The following is a 17,984-nucleotide window of genomic DNA, read 5'->3' as shown; positions in this document are numbered from 1 at the left end:
CCCTTACTGACTTCATATTACAGGAAAAGCCATTAAATCTCCAAGAGATTAATGACTCGAGGTCATAGGACCAACACGCGGCAGAGCCTGAATCCAAATCCAGAACTGTCTCGTCCAAACCCACGCTGCGTGGCGTTTACTATGCTAACCTGGAAGAAAGGAAAAAGAAGTGAAGGAGAATGACAGTATATAAAATGTAAGCTGCCATACTGAAATTCCTGACTTCCCCCTCCCTCCAACATAACTAAAAATCCTGAGGAAAAATAAATCTATTTCCAATGAAGGTCAGGTCTCGGTGGAAATCAAGAGTCGGGCACCTAACCGACTGAGCCACTCAGGCACCCCAGACTCACTGTGTTCTTCTTATTCTGTCTCCTGGGGTGATCTTTGGTGCAAGAACCCCACCCCCTGCCAAGTCTCTAGCTGGGACAAGGTAGACAGCCAGGAGCATTACACTAGTCCTGTAGCACCATGCCAACTAGCAAAGCTCCTGTCTGAGCACATCGTCCCTCCTTGCCAGTGTAGGGAAGCTGGCGATGGAGGCAGAGAATCAGGGAGGATGCAGGCCCAAAGTGGCTGGACTTGGATCCCAAAGGCTGGAGGCTATGACACGGTATATCCCAAGGCAGACAGGAGTGGAAAGAAGCAGGACCAGTGTACGCCTTCGTTGGTTACTGAGAACCAGACTGGGGAAGCAGGTGCAATCCCTGTAACACCCTAGTGGAAGTGGGGAGGAAAGTGGGGGACAGCCAGAACAGATGGGAAGAAAGCCGGGAACCAACTGAGAAGGTCCCCGAGGGCCGAGTAGTGCTTACAAACACCTGAGCTCAGCATTTTGGGTGTTCCAACTTCCTTTTCATCTCCCCTCGTCCCTTCCTCCCTTCACCCAACCACAGAAACCAACTCATCTTTCAAGGGTCTACTTAAAAGCCACCTCCTCCGTGAAGCCTACTTCAGCCTCCTGGACTGAGAATTAGTGACCACTGCACCCCGTCTGCCATCAGCGGCTTTAGTCGATCTGGCACAAAGAGAGGCTCTTGCTGAGTGTTTATCGAATGAATGAATGAATGGCTTTGAATGATGAGCTAAAGAAGGAATGATGGAGACAAACCATGGCATGTAAAATGTGAAGACAGCAGACCACTCCCCCCACCCCCGACAAAAACCTGTTTTATTTGCACACATCTTGTTTCTAAAAAGAATTTGATGTAGCTTAAAAATCACATATATTCAGAGGAGGGCAAATATATAATTAGGACGTTGCTGAATAGGACAGCAAGTGAGTGATTTTGTTGTAACCACTAATCTCCTGGTTTAACAGTAAGAAATAAAAATCCATCTTCAAAATCCCATTTTCTGCTTTTTCACTCTTGGCAGAAGCACACTGGTCTCAGCTCAGATACACGGGATACGAACACACATTGCCCTTTCCATTAAATTTTCGTTATTCCCTTCTCAGAGCTAACTGGCAGCATACGTAGGTGAGAAAACAAACAGCAAGTTAGAGATGAAGACGAGAAGTGTCAAAAAGAAATAAAGACTCAAGGAAGAAGATGAAGTAACCTTTGCCCGCTGGGATATGGTGTGGGGTGAGTCACCCGGGTTTAAACCTAACTTCCAAACCAACTTCACTTAAACCAACTTCTAAAGAGGATTCAGGGGGCGCCTGGATGGCTCAGTGGGTTAAGCCTCTGCCTTCAGCTCAGGTCATGATCTCAGGGTCCTGGGACCGAGCCCCGCATCGGGATCTCTGCTCAGTGGGGAGCCTGCTTCCCTTCCTCTCTCTCTGCCTGCTGAGATCGCTATCAAATAAATAAATAAAATCTTAAAAAAAATGAAGAGGATTCAGAGGGGCTTACTGTGTGTGTGTGAGAGAGAGAGAGAGAAAGACAGAGAGACAGACAGGCAGAGACAGAGAGAGACAGACACACACATACAGAGAACATAAACCCAGATCAATGAGAGGAAAGATAAGAAGGAAAAATCAGCTACTCCCATCAGGAAAGGAGCAACAGGGCAGGGACTGAACATAGGGAAGTTACTGCCACGTGAAGCTGAAGTCGCTCTGGCTTTTCTGGCCATCAAGACAGTAATTCATGGTGGGCTGAAAATCTCTCCCTGTCTTAAGAAAACGTGGCACTGAGAGCCATCAAGTTGGGTTCTGTCTCTCCCAGGGAGGACAGCTCTGTTTGAAGTCCTCCCCTACCTTGGCCAGTGCCCTCTGTGAGCTCTGGCACACACTGGTGGGGTTGGCCGTTGCCTGGGAGTGGGGGGGGGGCACCGAGCATTGCTAGCTCTGTGCATCCCACCCACTGAGCTGCCCAGCCATGGATTTTGACAAGCGCTAGATAAGAAACATCCCCCCGAAGACCTATATTTTTTTAAAACAAAGATTAATATTTAACATATGTTTCGATTATTTACCTTGGCTTCCTTTTTTAAAGCAAACTCTTGAAAATTACAGAAATGATTTATTTTACTTCTCAATTTAGAAAACCTTTGCAGAAAAGAGGGAAGTAATAGCTGAAATTTTCTATTTCTTAATTAACTTTCCCCATTGCCAACAGCCTAAACCTAATCCCCTCCTCCCCAGAAAGACAAGTTACAGCTAATGCTTAAACACTCATCTCCCCCTCCTAATTGCTGTGTAGGAGTACTTCTGTGATTCTGGAAGGAAACTTCAGTGAATAAATGAACGACTCTCTCATTTGCTATTTAGAAGTTATAAAAATTACAAGACAGCATTCCATTATATTTTCTCATTTCCTTGTCATTGGAAAAGGTTCCAACCTTTCATCATATTAAAAAGCAATTATCAAAATGTTTTATTCCATAATAAATTTGACTACTAGGAGAGAAAGTATTCCGAGATCAAAATAAGGGGGTTCTTTTTAGCATATAAACAAGTGAGTCAACCCTCTGAATTTGAAAAAAAAAAATCTTTTGGAACTTGGTGTCTTTTCCTTGGTGTTTCTCTACCACCTGTTCCCGGTGAGGTCCTGTGCTTGCCCTCTTGCCGACTCTGTCAGCCGATGGACTCGAGTGACAGTTCCTTCCCAAGTTGGCACGCAGTGCTGTTCACCGCCATAAGCTGCGATTTGTTAGAAAGAGTGCGGAGAGGACCCGCTCCCGCAGCCGGTCAATGAGTCTTGGGCTCTGAAGCCACTGCGGGCAAGGCACTGTGCTTCTGAGCCAGGGAGAATTACAAAGGGATTTAAAGATATGCCACCTAACCCCTTTGTAATAATCCTTAACATTTGTACAGAACCTTACAATTTACAAAGGGCTTTCCCCTAGGTTATCACTTTTGATCCTCACAATAACCCAGAGAAAGCCAGTATAGCAGGTCTTGCCAATCCTCATTTGATAAGTGAGGAACCAAGGCTCAGAGGGTTTATACGCCCTGCCTGAAGTCATGAAGCGAGTAAAAAGGGAGCCCCCGTCCTGTGATGAAGAGTACTCCGCTGTTTCTTTCATATCCACAAATGCAGGGCCCGCATGATAGTGGCCAAGCAAAATCCAGTTGTACACAGAAGCATCAACCTCGGTGATCGGTCAGAAAGGAGCAAAGGATAAAGGGTGAAGTGGGCTGGGCTATCACCCACGGCCAAGGCGGCCAGACCATATGGCACTTTTGTATGAAACAGAGAAAAGGTGCCTGCTTCTGATGGGAGTGGTCCCCGGGGCTGCGCGGAGCTTCCTGAGCCTTTGTGAGTCACAGAAACAAAGGGAGGGAAGGTGCCCCTTCCTTCTAGCACGTGTGGCCAGTACCACGGTACAAGAGTTGGTGGACAAGGTTCAGATTTCAACCCTCGTCACCCTCCTGGGCAGGGTCCCTTGGTACCTGGCATCTCTATCCAACTGAACACGGGGGTCTCAACGCCAGTGACTAGAAGGCCTGAAGACAGATAGGGAAGGTGAGCTGGAGTCATCACTACTCAAAGTGTGGTCCTTGGCTTGTTAGAGAGAGACTCTCAGTTACCCCTTCCAGAACTTTCCAGAACTTTCCAGACTGACAGCCTGAGCTCCAATACGACCCATGGCCCTCGGCTTGCAGCTCAATTTAGCACTCATTTAGACTCTTCTGGTGGGCACTAAGCCCTATGTGTCCCACAGTCCCTGTTCTCAAGGAGGTCACTGTCACAAGATAAGAGAGAGTGTCCAATCCCATGCAAGGAGTACCCCCAATGAGGTGTACACAAAGCGCTGGGAGCGGGGCAGAGGGGCAGCAGACACCCATGCCTGTGAGGAGCTGCTCACACATAGAGAAGGTGTCTCCCTATGCAGAGGTGACATTTGGGGACAACCTGGTTTCCAGGTATCTCCCACTCCTTCCCCAATCTCCTCAGGGGTGTGGGGGGTGTCAATCCAGAGCTGTTCCTCAGTTAGTTCTTGTTAACCTGTTACTCAATGAATCCTTGTTAAGGGACAGGCCCCTGCAGAAGCACGTGACCTGATGGGGGGGAGGAGCCAGGCAAATATGGGAGGTGGAGAGACCTTATAAATGCCCAGGAATGACGTTATTAAGATCTGTACTAGGATGATGGCTGGAGAACTGAGGGAAAAATCCAAGAAGTACCATACTCTGCTAGGATCTCTCTTGAAAGAACAATGTAACAACGAGACAAAGACATTTTTAAAATACACCTTTGTTAAATCTGAATGCTCCTTAATGATGAGCTGAGCGAATGGCAATCAGATCCATTCTCTCCAATTTGGTTGAGTGGAGAGTGCTGGGAAAGGCTGTTGCCAGGAATTAGATCTGCTTTTTCTAGCTCGCCGTGGGGTTCCATTTTTGCTTTGGGGGAGAGAATGGGCATTTTCTTTTTACACACCTCCATTGCACAGAACAAGGCAGGAGTCGCTTGGATGAAGTCCGGCCATTAGTCTTTCTTTTATAATCTGCATAATACTTCTGGGGAGGGGCAGAGGGAGACCTGTCCCAGACCAATGAGCCGAGCCCCGCACATCGCACCCATCAGCCCATAGAGCCTCCTTGTTCTGAATATTTAGTTACATAGCATAATTGGCTTAGAGCCTGCATATACTATAGGTTGAACACAGATGGCGTTTTCTACAATATAAGAAATACATTTCAGAAATGTAAGTTAGACTCGGCTTCTTAGTGTAGGAGATGATCGGACATTGGGGGAAGGCTGTGTAGTTCAGTGTGGTTGCAGTCAGCAGAGTTGGGGGTGGAGTGGAAGGGGCAGGAGGAACTTTGCTTAAAAGATGTGGAGACCCTGAACACCGCCCATGGCACCTGTGGAAGAAAATGGCAGTAGACATTCCAGAGTCATTTCAGAACTGTGGAACACTTCAGATGCGGGTGGCCAGACGTTGGAGGGAAAGGAGACATACTCCCAGCTTCCAGTTTGGGCACAGACTGGGGCAGGCGGGGATGAAACTAATGAGTTTGGATGTGAACACTTGGTGTTTGAAGCGTATATGAGTCGTTTAGGGGCAGGCATCCAATAAAAGTTGGAAATATGGGGCTGGAGTTCAGTGGAGAGCCTTGGGCTGCAGATATAGACATGAAAGTTACAAGCCTTTTCCTGGTAAGGGAAGCCCAGGAAGTGAAGTCTCTCTCCCAGGGAAAATACACAAAGCAAGAGAACAAGACTAAAGAGAGGGCCCCCAAAAGAAGCCAAGATCCAGGACAGAATTGTTAATTGTCAAGGAAGCTGAGGGAGGACCATGTGTCAGCACGGAGGCGTCATCTCCAGTTTGGAATGCTACAAGAGATTGGAAAGGTTAGAGGCTGGGCGGGGGTGGGCAGTCATCAGATCGGCCAATTCGTGGGTCCTCGGTGATGATTGCCAGAGCAGTTTCGGCGGTGCAGGGGACCACGAAGCCAGGTTGCAGGGAAGGAAGAGTGGTGGGGACTGTGAGGGGTTGGGTGTTGTTGGCAGAAAGAAGGGGGAAGGGTTGGCATGAAGAGGAGCCAGGGCCCGGGGCAGGAAGCTCCATGTGCCAAAGATGTGGGCACTGTGAACAGAGAGGGACGGGCTTTCGTCACCAGCCAGTGGTAGGTCGTTGAGGGGGTGATGGTAGGGTGTATGTTAGAAAGGAAGAACTACTTCTCTTTGAAACAGGAAGGAATTAATAAATAAACACACACAATAGAATGTGGTATGTTGGAACACATCCTCATCACCAATAGAAATATGAGTGCCTGGAAAATTAACAGAGGAAAGATGCAATCAGTCTTGGCTGTGCAAAAGAATAACTAATTCAAATCACTCATGCCAACAGCTCACCAGTTATGCCTAATTAACATACGACACCCTAACTGTTCTGTGTAACTGAGAAGTACCGGTCAAATTCACTTCTTTTCAAGTTGTGTTTCCTTTCACAACTAAACTCTCTTCCGGACTGTTCAGTCTTCATAATGCTTATGTAATATTGTTGGTTCACCATCTTAAAAAAGGGCGGGGGTTAGAGGGAGCATCGGCTTGGACAGGAAAAAAAAAGTCTCAAATGTCAGTTTCCTTCTATGCCATTTAATGTGGCAATTAGGGGATGAGAGAGGGGGAAAATATTGTATGTATATGAAAAAAGGAGGCAACTTTACAGCCTTGTGATACTCAAGAGACATGCTCACTAATGGAGATGCTTGTCCCATTTTGAGAGAAGATTGTGTTTTCGAAAGAAGCTTTTTTCTTAGGCCTCTGGTAGTTACATATAATTACTACGCCCTAGGGAACACAAATGTGATGAAAACTGAGCAGATGTGTTCTTTGGAGGTCATCTTGTGAGACGTGGTTTGACGTGTTCTACAGCAGAACTTATTTCTGAGATGTGTGTTTGTTTGTTTCCCTCACACAGTGACTCATCTAAGACATTAGTCTAAGACATTAAAGTCCGGATTATGTAAAAAGGTGCCAGAACCTGCTTCTGATGCCGGTGTAAACAGTGTAAAGATAATGGCTGCCTTTTATTGAGGACCTACTGTGTGACACGTTACTTGTACTGTCTCAAGAACGCAAAATCATTTTGTTGAGTCTCGACATTTTTTCAATAACGCTGAGAGATAGGCAAGACGATTCGTCCTTTTTGACAGCCGAGAAAGCTAGGGCTACTACCCATTTTTTTGTTCTCATTCACAGCACATTTCATGAAAGAGTCGTCTCTATTCCCTGTCTCCAGTTTTTTTCTTAGAGCTACTCCAGTTAGGTTCTTGTCTTCATTACTCCAGAAAACCCGCTCTAGTTACATCACTGAGAGCCCTCCCGTTCCCAGTCCAGGGGTCCGTTCTCAGTCATTGTCTTTCTTGATCCATTGGCAGCGTTGAAGATGGTGAATCTCTCCCTTCTCCTTGCCTCACTCCCTTCCCTTAGCTTTCAGGACACCGTGCTGTCTTGGTTTTCCTCCAACTTCTCAGACACTCCTTAGTCTCCTTTGCCGGTTGGGTCCCTCCCTGACTTCTCCAGGCTGTGGGGCCTCAGGACCCAGTCCTTGGGGCTCTTTTCTTATTTCCAGTCACTCCTCTGGTGGTCTCATCCGGTCTCAAACTCATCTCTACACCAATGACTCGCAAATGTATAGCTCTAGCCCAGACTTCCTCCTTGACCTTGTGTATCTAACTTCCTACTCAATATCAGCTTCGCTAGGATTTGCAATAGACATCTCAATGTGTCCAGAACACTGCTCCTGATCTTGCTCCATGATGAAAAAGTAAGACAAAAGAGAAACCTGCTCCAAACTGTACCCTTTTTCGGATGTAGGCAGTATCTCCATTCTTTTCATCGTTTAGGCCAAAAAACTTGGGGGGGTCATTTTTGATATATTTTTTTCTCAATCACCATACCCCAATCTGCCATGAAATTATGATGGATCCACTTGCAAAACAGATCCAGAATTCAATGATTTATCAATGTTACCCCCCTGCTGCTGCCTCCCCGTTCCTTGATCTTGCCAAGAATACCTCTGCCTACCATGGGTAGCCACGTGGCTAATTCCCTTTTCTCTTTGTTCAGAGGTCACCTTCTCAATAAAACCTACCCTGATCACCCCATTTAATACTGCCACCTGTGCCCTCTCCCCAGCAACCCAATGTCCAAGTAGCCTTCTCAACTTTTTCTTTAGCCCACGACACCATCTCCTACAGCATTACTTAATTTACTTATATTAATCGTTTCTTGTCTATTTCCCCCTATTAGAATGTCAGCTCCATGAGGGCAGGGGTTTTCATCTGTTTGGCTTCCTACCCTACCCCCAAGCACCTGGAACAGCACTTTGCATATGGCAGAACCATTTATGTTCATTGGTTCGAATTAAAAAGCTTAAGTATCTTGCCCAAGGTTTTTTGCCTGGTGATGGGTGTCGTGTCTAAACTCTGGAGTCTCCAATACTAAAGACCATGCCCTTAACAACTCCATTCTGCGATACCCCATCACAGCCTGGAGCAGTGGTTCTCAGCAGGTGTGCCCCAAAACCCTTCCTGGGGGCCAAGAAAGCAGGGTAGTTTGGTGACAACCGAGCATACAACACGTTATGATGATGACTGTCCTAAAGAACATTAAGTTGAGTAGGTCATGCAGTATAGAACCGACCAGAATTCAGTCTGTGTAAGGCGGGGAGGAGGCATAGGACGACATCAAATAACAAGGAACAAATGTTGCGGAAAAGTAGCACCAGGTCTCCAGAAAGCTTTCATGCTCACTTGTGTCCTGGGTATGTAAGCAAGGGTGATCGGGGCAGGGAACTGATCTACTAAAACCATGACCCAAGGTTGACCCGTGTTGAGAAGCACATAGATAAACATTCTGCCTCCACGGGCCCTGTGAGGCATCATTATTAATGCAGAAGGGACAGCATGCTTAGTACACTTTTGAACCCCCTGGAAGCATGCTGCTGCAAATTCTAGTATTCAGTAGTATACAATAAACCAGAAAAAAATAGTTGAGAACTCTTGCAGTCAGCTAAGTTTTACTGGCATGGTGTAGGCAGGTCACGACAGTATACTCTTTTTCTGCTTTTAATTTTAAATTAAAAAAAGATGAAGGAAGCAGAAACCCCAGGATGGAGTCAAATTCATTTCAGAAGCAAACAACAGCAAAAAAAAAAACATGGGAGAATTCTCCCGAGTGGGTATGTGTGGTCAGAAGAAGGGAGTCCTGGGCCCAGGAGGCTTGGGTCTAGTCTAAGCTTTGCAACTGACTTTGACCATCAAACCCAGCCAGCGATGCATTTCTCAGGGGTATCTGGTTTACTTTATTTAAAAAAATTTTTTTTTATTTATTTGATAGACAGAAATCACAAGCAGACAGAGAGGAGGAGGCAGGCTCCCCGCTAGCAGAAAGCCTGATGAGGGGCTTGATCCCAGGACCCTGAGACCATGAGCTGAGCTGAAGGCAGAGGCTTTAACCCACTGAGCCACCCAGGCGCCCCTGGTTTACTTTATTATTGCCTATCATCCCCACACCCCGTTCATGTTCTCCCCTCCCCCTCACTGGCAACCTTTGTCTTCTGTTTAATGACTCTTTTTTTTTTTTTTGGTATGGGTTCTTACAAAGTGTATAGTCTCATTTTCAGTAAATGTCTTTTTAAATTTCTGTAAATGATTTGGCTATCCATATTATTCTGTCTCTTATTATTTTTTTTTTTTTTACATCCAACGCGATGGTTGAAAAACCTCTGCATGTTGCTCATGGACACCGAATCTTCTGGTTCTAATTGCTGAGAACAACTCTGGAGTGTGCCTCCAACCACACTTCACCTCTCCACTCTCTTGGTGACGAATATGTCAGATTGCTTCCAACTTCCCGTCACCATAAATAATGCTGCGGTAAAAAGCTTTCCAATTTAGAACAGAATTCTAAGTGCAGGCGTGAAGAGGAAAGGGGTCACTTCCGAGCTGTGACTAGAATGGCAAAGTGCTACTGGTAGGGTCGCCTTGGCTCCGACACCGGAGACAGAATGACATCCAAATGCTTCAGCTGGGGCAGTAAACAGGATTGGGACTCTTGCGGTGCTGAGGAGCTGTGGGAGTAGGTTTTCTTCACTCGATCGACTAGGGGTTTGAATCCATCCACCCAGTCAGTCAGAGATTCTGCGGTTGCGTAGACCCACCCGCTATCTCTTCCCTTCTTCCGGGGAGATGGGCTCCCATAATGCCCCCAAAGGACACAGACCATGGTCCTTCACAGCAACTAGGGCTGTAAGGAGGCCTCCCAATTCTCGTTTGCCTCCTCAGCACTTCCTTCTGTTCTCCATCTCGTCTCTTCTCCCCACACTCTCAGCAGGTCCTTTTACCTCCTACTTCCTGGAGAAAATCGTTGCTAGAGATGAGAGCGCCCTTGAAGTCCTTTTCCCAACTCCATCTGTTTGCCCGCATCTACACCCACCCTTTCCTTCCTTCCTGTGGATCCCCATCCCCTCCTTCCTTGCTCTAGGGTCTAAATTACACCCTGCCCCCCTCAGTATTTGGGTCTCTACACTTCTACTAGCTACCGCCCATCGCTGTGTCAAGGTGTTTAAATCTTCCTGATTTTAAGACTACATTTTAAAAACCTCTCTCGGGGGGCGCCTGGGTGGCTCAGTGGGTTAAAGCCTCTGCCTTCGGCTCAGGTCATGATGCCGGGGTCCTGGGATCGGGCCCCACATTGGGCTCTCTTCTCTACGGGGAGCCTGCTTCCTCCTCTCTCTCTGCCTGCCTCTCTGCCTAGTTGTGATTTCTCTCTGTCAAATAAATAAAAAATATTAAAAAAAATAAAATAAAAGCCTCTCTCGGGGCACCTGGCTTCCAACTCTTGATCTCGGGGTTGTGAGTTCGAGCTCCATATTGGGTGTAGAGATTACTTAAAAATAAAATCTTTTAAAAAATGATGTAAAAAGATCTCTCTCAACCTCCGTCCCTTCCAGTGACCGTCGTCTCCCCCATCAACCCCTGCAACTTAACAACCGCATTTAATAAAAGAGCTACATTTGCCTCCCAATGCACACAACCTCCTGGACCTTACCCAAGCTCTCTTGTCACTCACTCACTCCAGGACACATGTTTCTCTCCTTAGTGTATGTCCATTCGCACCAACATTTGTCACCACCGAGTACTTTGTCCATCATGAACTTCTCTTTCCTTGGCTTGCATGACACCTCATGCTCCTGATTTTCTGCCTACCTCTCTAGCCAGTCCTTCAAGGCATCCTTTGCAGGCTGATCCAATTCTGTCTGCTCCTTGGTGTTCCTCATTTCTGAGCCCCTTTGCTCCCCTTTGTAATCTCATTCATTCCTACAGTGGCGTGTATTGCCATTCATATCCCCGAATCTTGAGCTCCATCCCTAATTTCTCTTCTCTGCCCCAGACCTACACGTCACCTCCCTTCCAGATGCGTACATCTCAAAACCAGATGTTCAAGACTGATTGTATCATCTTTCTCACCAACACCCCGCTTCGATCACTTCCACTCTTATTATCTTAGTGAGCAAAGGGCATCATCGGCCATTTGATTTCCCAAGTCAGGGAAACTCACAGCACTGTGTATATTCCGATCCTTACGAAAATTTCAAATTACAAAAGTCACAGAGGCTTGTTATAAACGTGAAAACAACACTTAAGTATTTAAATTAAAAACTGAAAGCCCCCACCAGTCATTCTTTCCAGAGGTAAGCCGCTATTGACAAGGAAGGTAGTGTTCACCATACAGTTTTATTTGTACACATACTTTATACACTGGATGTACTATTCAGCAATTTGCTTTTTAGAATAAAAATATATTATGGATGTCTTCACAGTTTTAATAATATCGATGTAACCTATTCTTTTTATCAGCTGCACATCATCCCATATTACACACAGGCCACGTTTTTGTACCTATTATGGTATCGCTGGACTTTAGTTTATCCCCTGTTTTCACTATTCCAGGGTTTCAGTAAATAACTTTGCCCACGGACAAAAACAGATAAAAACAGATTAAAAAAACAGATAAAAACAGATAAAACAGATAAAAGGGATTAAGAGGTACAAACTTCCAGCTGGAGAATAAATAAGTCATGGGGACAAAAAGTACAGCAGAGGGACTATAGTCAATAATATTGTACTATTATTATTATTATTTTTTAAAATATTTAATTTATTTATTTGACAGACAGAGATCATAAGTAGGCAGAGAAGCAGGCAAAGAGAGAGAGAGAGAGAAGCAGACTCCCCGCTGAGCGGAGAGCCCAACATGGGGCTCGATCCCAGGATCCTGAGACTATGACCTGAGCCGAAGGCAGAGGCTCAACCCACTGAGCCACCCAGGTGTCCCTATTACTATTATTGTTATTATTATTGTGATAACAATTTAACTCATATTAAAAAATTAAAAGGTGAGGGGCGCCTGGGTGGCTCAGTGGGTTAAGCCGCTGCCTTCGGCTCAGATCATGATCCCAGGGGCCTGGGATCGAGTCCCGCATCGGGCTCTCTGCTCAGCAGGGAGCCTGCTTCCCTCTCTCTCTGCCTGCCTCTCTATCTACTTGTGAGCTCTCTCTGTCAAATAAATTAAAAAAAAATTAAAAGGTGAACATATACAAAAATAAATATAACTGAAAAAAAAAAACCCCACGTTGTCCATGAATCTTCATATTCCCGATCTGGATAGAATGTCGGAAATGGGATTTCTGGGGTGAGTGTAGGTACATACACATTTGGACAGGTCCTGCAAACGTGCCTTCAAAAAAAGTGTGTGGCTTTTTTCTTCTGCTTTTCAACTGAGACACAGCATACATACAGTAAATGCGTAAAAGGCACTATTTCAAGTGTGCAACTGGATGAACTCTATAGGTGTATAGACCTGTGTAACCACCATAGGGATCAAGATCCACACCATTTCTAGCATCCCAGAAATTCCCTCCTGCACCTTCCCAGCATGTCCTCCTCCCCCAGAGACCACCACTATTGTGATTTCTAGAATTTTCAGTTATTTTTCTTTTTATAAATCAAATCGTGGGCGCCTGGGTGGCTCAGTGGGTTAAAGCCTCTGCCTTTGGCTCAGGTCATGATCCTGGTCAGGGTCCTGGGATCGAGGCCCGCATCAGGCTCTCTGCTCTCTCTCTGCCTGCCTCTCTGCCTACTTGTGATTTCTGTCTGTCAAATAAATAAATAAATAAAATCTTTTAAAATAAAAAAAAATCGTGCTCCATATGCCCTTTGTGTCTGGCTTCTGTGACTCAACATTTATCCACATGGTTACGCATATCTGGAGTTCATTGTTTTGTTACTGTTACATAGCAGTCCATTGTACAAGCAGCCTGCAGTTTGTCTGTCCGTTCACCTGTTGTGAGCGATTTCAGTTGTGTGCCCTTTCTTGGCTGTTACGAGACGGTGGCTGTGAACCTCCGTGTGCAAGTCTTTTTGCAGGTGTATGTTTGCATTTTTCTAGGAGTGGAAGGGCTGGATCATGGAGTATGTTTAACTTCTTGTTAAAAGCTACAAAACAGTTTTCTAGAGAGGCTCTATCTGTTTGTCCTCTCACCAGCCGTGTAAATCGGAACCCCCGGTCGTAGTGCATGAGAATATCCCATACGGGACAGTGATTGCACGTGTTCACTTTCCATCTCCCCAGATGATTGTAGGAATTGTGTCTGTCTTGGTCAGTTCCTCAGTCAGAGTGGAGGCCCAGTAAGTGTTTGTGGGATTAGATTAGTAATTAAGGGGCTACTGTGTATTATGCCTAAAGGTCCCTATCACACAATTAAAGTATGTTGCTATAGACAAATTGTCACAAGTGTGAATGTTTTGTTACCCCAAGGATGGTCCCAGCTTGTTATGGGTAGAACTGTGGCTTAATTCATTGCTCTATCTTCCATGGCGTAGAGCTGGGCACAGAGGAATGGCCTATAATACCCAGCATGCTGTATTTGGTTAGATAATGGGTAGAAAGAACATCAGACCTTCCTCAAACCTTCACTTGCTCTCAGTTCTGGACTCAGGATGAAAGAAGGAAGAGAAGGAATCTTCTTCTACCACTCAATAGCTACACAGCTACTGGCCCCAGTACTAGGAAATATTCCCCCTAGAGCTCAAGACCACAACCTGATTTCTGTTTTTTTTCCCAAAGGGACAAGGCTATGTATTGCAGCATTTATTTGAAAGAGCAGAAGTTTGGAAACCATCATTAGGGAATCTGCTTCAGAAACGGAGTACGATGCAGCCTTTAGAAAAAAATGAAGCTCTTTGTGTCCTGATATGTAACAAAACAAAACAAAAAAATAACAAAAAAGAAGAGTATGTCTATGAAGCTGTCATCTGTGGTCAGTACAGTGTGGGGAGAGGACTTGGAAGAATTCTTCCTGGATGGAAGACAGCTAGAGTGTGAGCCAGCCTGCTGGCAGTCTTCATAACCTCATTCCTTCAGCCTGTGAAATGGACCCAGATGATGCTGACTGGGGGGGGGGGGTCTGACCCACTACAAAATATCCCCCTCTATCTCTACCCCTGAAAGTACCAGAGTCTGAAGATTGGATGGAACCTGTTACACTAGGTCTTCATTCTTCCCCTTTAACTATCTCTAAGGATTTCCATCCCCCTGGGAATTTGTGGGCTGAGGATTTTTTTTTCAATCTTTCTTGCATGAACTAGGCCTTCATCAAAATTCACTGCAACTCAGATTCATTTCCATTTCTTGTCCCATTGCTGCCCACAACCAAGCATGATGGATGAGCTGGCTAACATTTTGAAGGGAAAAACTATGATCCATCTATCTATCTATCTATCTATCCATCCATCCACCCTACCTCCATCCAACCATCCATCCATCCATCCATCCACCCATCCATCCACCCTTCCATCCATCCATCCATCCATCCATCCATCCATCCATCCATCCATCTAACCATCTATCCAGCATGTCCTGATACGAGTGCCTTCGCACTGTTAATGTAACATGTCATTCAATCTTGCCTCCCCCCACACATCCAAGTGCTTTGGGATGTAAGCAAAAATCCTCAACCTTGTTTCTATGACGAATACTAGGTTAACATAAGAAAATCTTGGAAACCTGGGAATTTGCCAGTTCCAACTTTTTGTTTAATATACATAATCATTTGCATAGGACTGCATATGTTAAGGGAACATCTGTAGTTTTCTTATATATTTAGATGAGATGAATTTTTTTCAATATTTGAAGTTACCACTTACTCATGTCTTCTGGTTCTTTTTTTTTTTTTTTTAATATACTCACACCAGAGTCTTCCAATGCAGGGCCCTGAGTGCCATATGTCTCCCCCTTTCCTATGAACCTCACTTTATTACTATCCTGCAAATAGTATAGTAAGCTGGAGAATGTAAGCAGCATTCCTTCTCATTGCCTTATCAGACAACTGAGCTCTCCTTAATCAGAGCTGAAGGGTCCTAGAAGTCGGATATGTGGGGGAAATTTTAGAGTACGGTGAAGCAGCTTCACATAAGAATATAATGAGTTGTTTAAAAAATTATTTACTTGAGGGGGGCGGGCAGAGGGAGAGGAAGAAGCAGACTCCCTGCTGAGCAGAGAGCCCCATGTGGGGCTCGATCCCAGAACTCTGGGATCATGACCCGAGCTGAAGGCAGACTCTTAACTAACAGAGCCACCCAGGCATCCAAAGAATGTAATGAGTTGTGAAGTTTTCTGGACAGATTGTGCAACACCATAGACAACGAAGTTTGTTTTCATATATTGATTTTCCTCAAGTAAGATCAACCTGTGTACCCAAGAACTCTTAAAATCACCATTTGTAACAGCACTCTTCTCCATCCTTCTGGGATGCTTATTTTGAATTCCTCAGCTTTTCCAGCATGTCCTGATATACCCCAGCCTTTGAAAAACAAGTGAGGGGCACCTGGGTGGCTCAGTGGGTTAAGCCTCTGCCTTCGGCTCAGGTCATGATCCCAGGGTCCTGGGATTGAGCCCCATATCGGGCTCTCTGCTCAGTGGGGATCCTGCTTCCCCCTTTCTCTCTGCCTGCGTCTCTCCCTACTTGTGATCTCTGTCTGTCAAAGAAATAAATAAAATCTTTAAAACAAAACAAAACAAAAACAAAAACCCAGGTGAATACATGAATGAGGTGTGGCAGAGGTGGGGCACTCCTTTTCCAAGCATGGTTGCACCCACATTGAAGAAGTATGTTCCTGAACGAGGCATTCATTCAATCAAAATAAATTCAGTCCTGTGTTGTGCGTAGTGGGATTTCCAAATGTGGGATTTCCCCCAACTACTTGTCCATTCTTAACAGCACCCTAATTTCTTTTTGCAGAATGACTTCTCCCCCACTGTGGGTGTTCTTGGTGGGATGGTAAATCCAAGCTCCTGTCCTACCACTATCAAAACCAGGAGGCTCCCCAAAGGTTTCTTCTGACATATCCCTCATCTGACTGCTTAGTACAGCACAGAATTCAAGCTCAGCTGATCACAGGCAGTCTGGTGAGACTCTGAATCTTAAGCTGACAACATGAGGATAGAAGAAATTACTCTTTATTTTTCCCACAATCGATGCCCTCACAAGATGTGTCCTGGCTAGGAAGCTACCCCTATGGTTCCTGATCTGTAGACCTCTTTTTTTCCAGCCCTATTCTTTAAACTTCCCAATAAGTATCTGAGTTCCCGAAGTCCATTCCACCAGTTTCCTTTCCCTTGGGTAACCAGAAGTGACAATATTGTCAATTTAAAGACATGCTGCTTCCCTCGCCCGCCACCAAAGAGCCTCGACTGAAACAGCGTGTCAGCACTGACTGTAGAGCAACTGACAAGCTAGACAAGGATTCTGCCCCCATGAGGCTCACGTATGAGTGGGTAACATAGGTTTACTTAGCACGAAGTTAAGAATCCCTAGAAAAGGAAGTCAGCCATTGCTTTCATTTACTCTGTATTGTAGACTGTTCATTCATCCATGCATATGATGAATATGTACGGAGCGCCTACGAGGTGCCAGACATTATAAGAATGAAGGTAATCCATCTCATTTATTTCGTCTAATCGACAGAAGTATAACTAGGTCCTTTCTCCATTGCTCCAGACTCATCATGTCCCTTACATAGCTGAGGGTCAGGACCAGAAAGACATGTTTTGTTTTGTTTTTTTAAAGATTTTATTTATTTATTGGTCAGAGAGAAAGCACAAGTAGGCAGAGTGGCAGGCAGAGGCAGAGAGAGAAGCAGGCTCTTTGCTGGACAAGGAGCCTGATGCGGGACTCGATCCCAGGACCCTGGGATCATGGCCTCAGGCAAAGACAGAGGCTTAACCGACTGAGCCAGCCAGGTGTCCCAGAAAGACATGTTTTAACGATAGGCCTGAGCTGTCAAAAATATGAGCCTTACCTCCTCTTACCCTTCCAGCCACCATGCTTCTCGTGTTTCTGGGTTCAGGGGAGGCAGACCATCACAGATGGTCACCTCCGTCACCTTTGGGACTTCCGACAAAACAGGTAAAGATTCAGGTGCTCGGCAGGAGTGTCCTCAAACTTGGTCCAGATAAAGTGTAGTCCTGGTCAGTGTTTTCAAGCTTGCCCCTAGGGTGCCTAAGACACTGCAGAGAATCAGAAGACAGAGCCCATGCCCTGAAGCTCCAAAGGGGCTTTGTCAATTTTCTGACCCATACTTCATACACATTAGTCTGTGCTATTGAGAAATGAAATCCTGCTTTACCGAAGATGCCGCCCTCCAAACCTGGAATACTCCACCTTCAGCTGGACTAAAAAGCACATCGTTTACTGCCTGGGAAGCACTACTTTTCCACCATATCCTCGCTGCTTGGATCGTTGACTATTCTAGTGTGAGTATCTGGTCTCCCCAAGTAGATGGTAAGCTGTTGGATGTAGTGACCTACAGATGTCGATCTGAATGAATCTTTCTCTCTGTGCCACCGCTCAACGAATACTTGGGGGTAGATTGTTGACTGAAAGCAGCACCAAGGTTCTAGAGTCTCTTTTCCATAATCATGTGGGCCTGCCTTCACACAAGTGTCAGCCATATGGGGAGCTCAGGAAGAGCAAACCAAAGGATGCCTGAAAGATGTTTAATCATTGTT

Source organism: Meles meles, chromosome X (assembly GCF_922984935.1).
Source record: "Meles meles chromosome X, mMelMel3.1 paternal haplotype, whole genome shotgun sequence".
NCBI classification, from domain to species: domain Eukaryota; kingdom Metazoa; phylum Chordata; class Mammalia; order Carnivora; family Mustelidae; genus Meles; species Meles meles.
Note: the sequence above shows the minus strand (reverse complement) of the source record.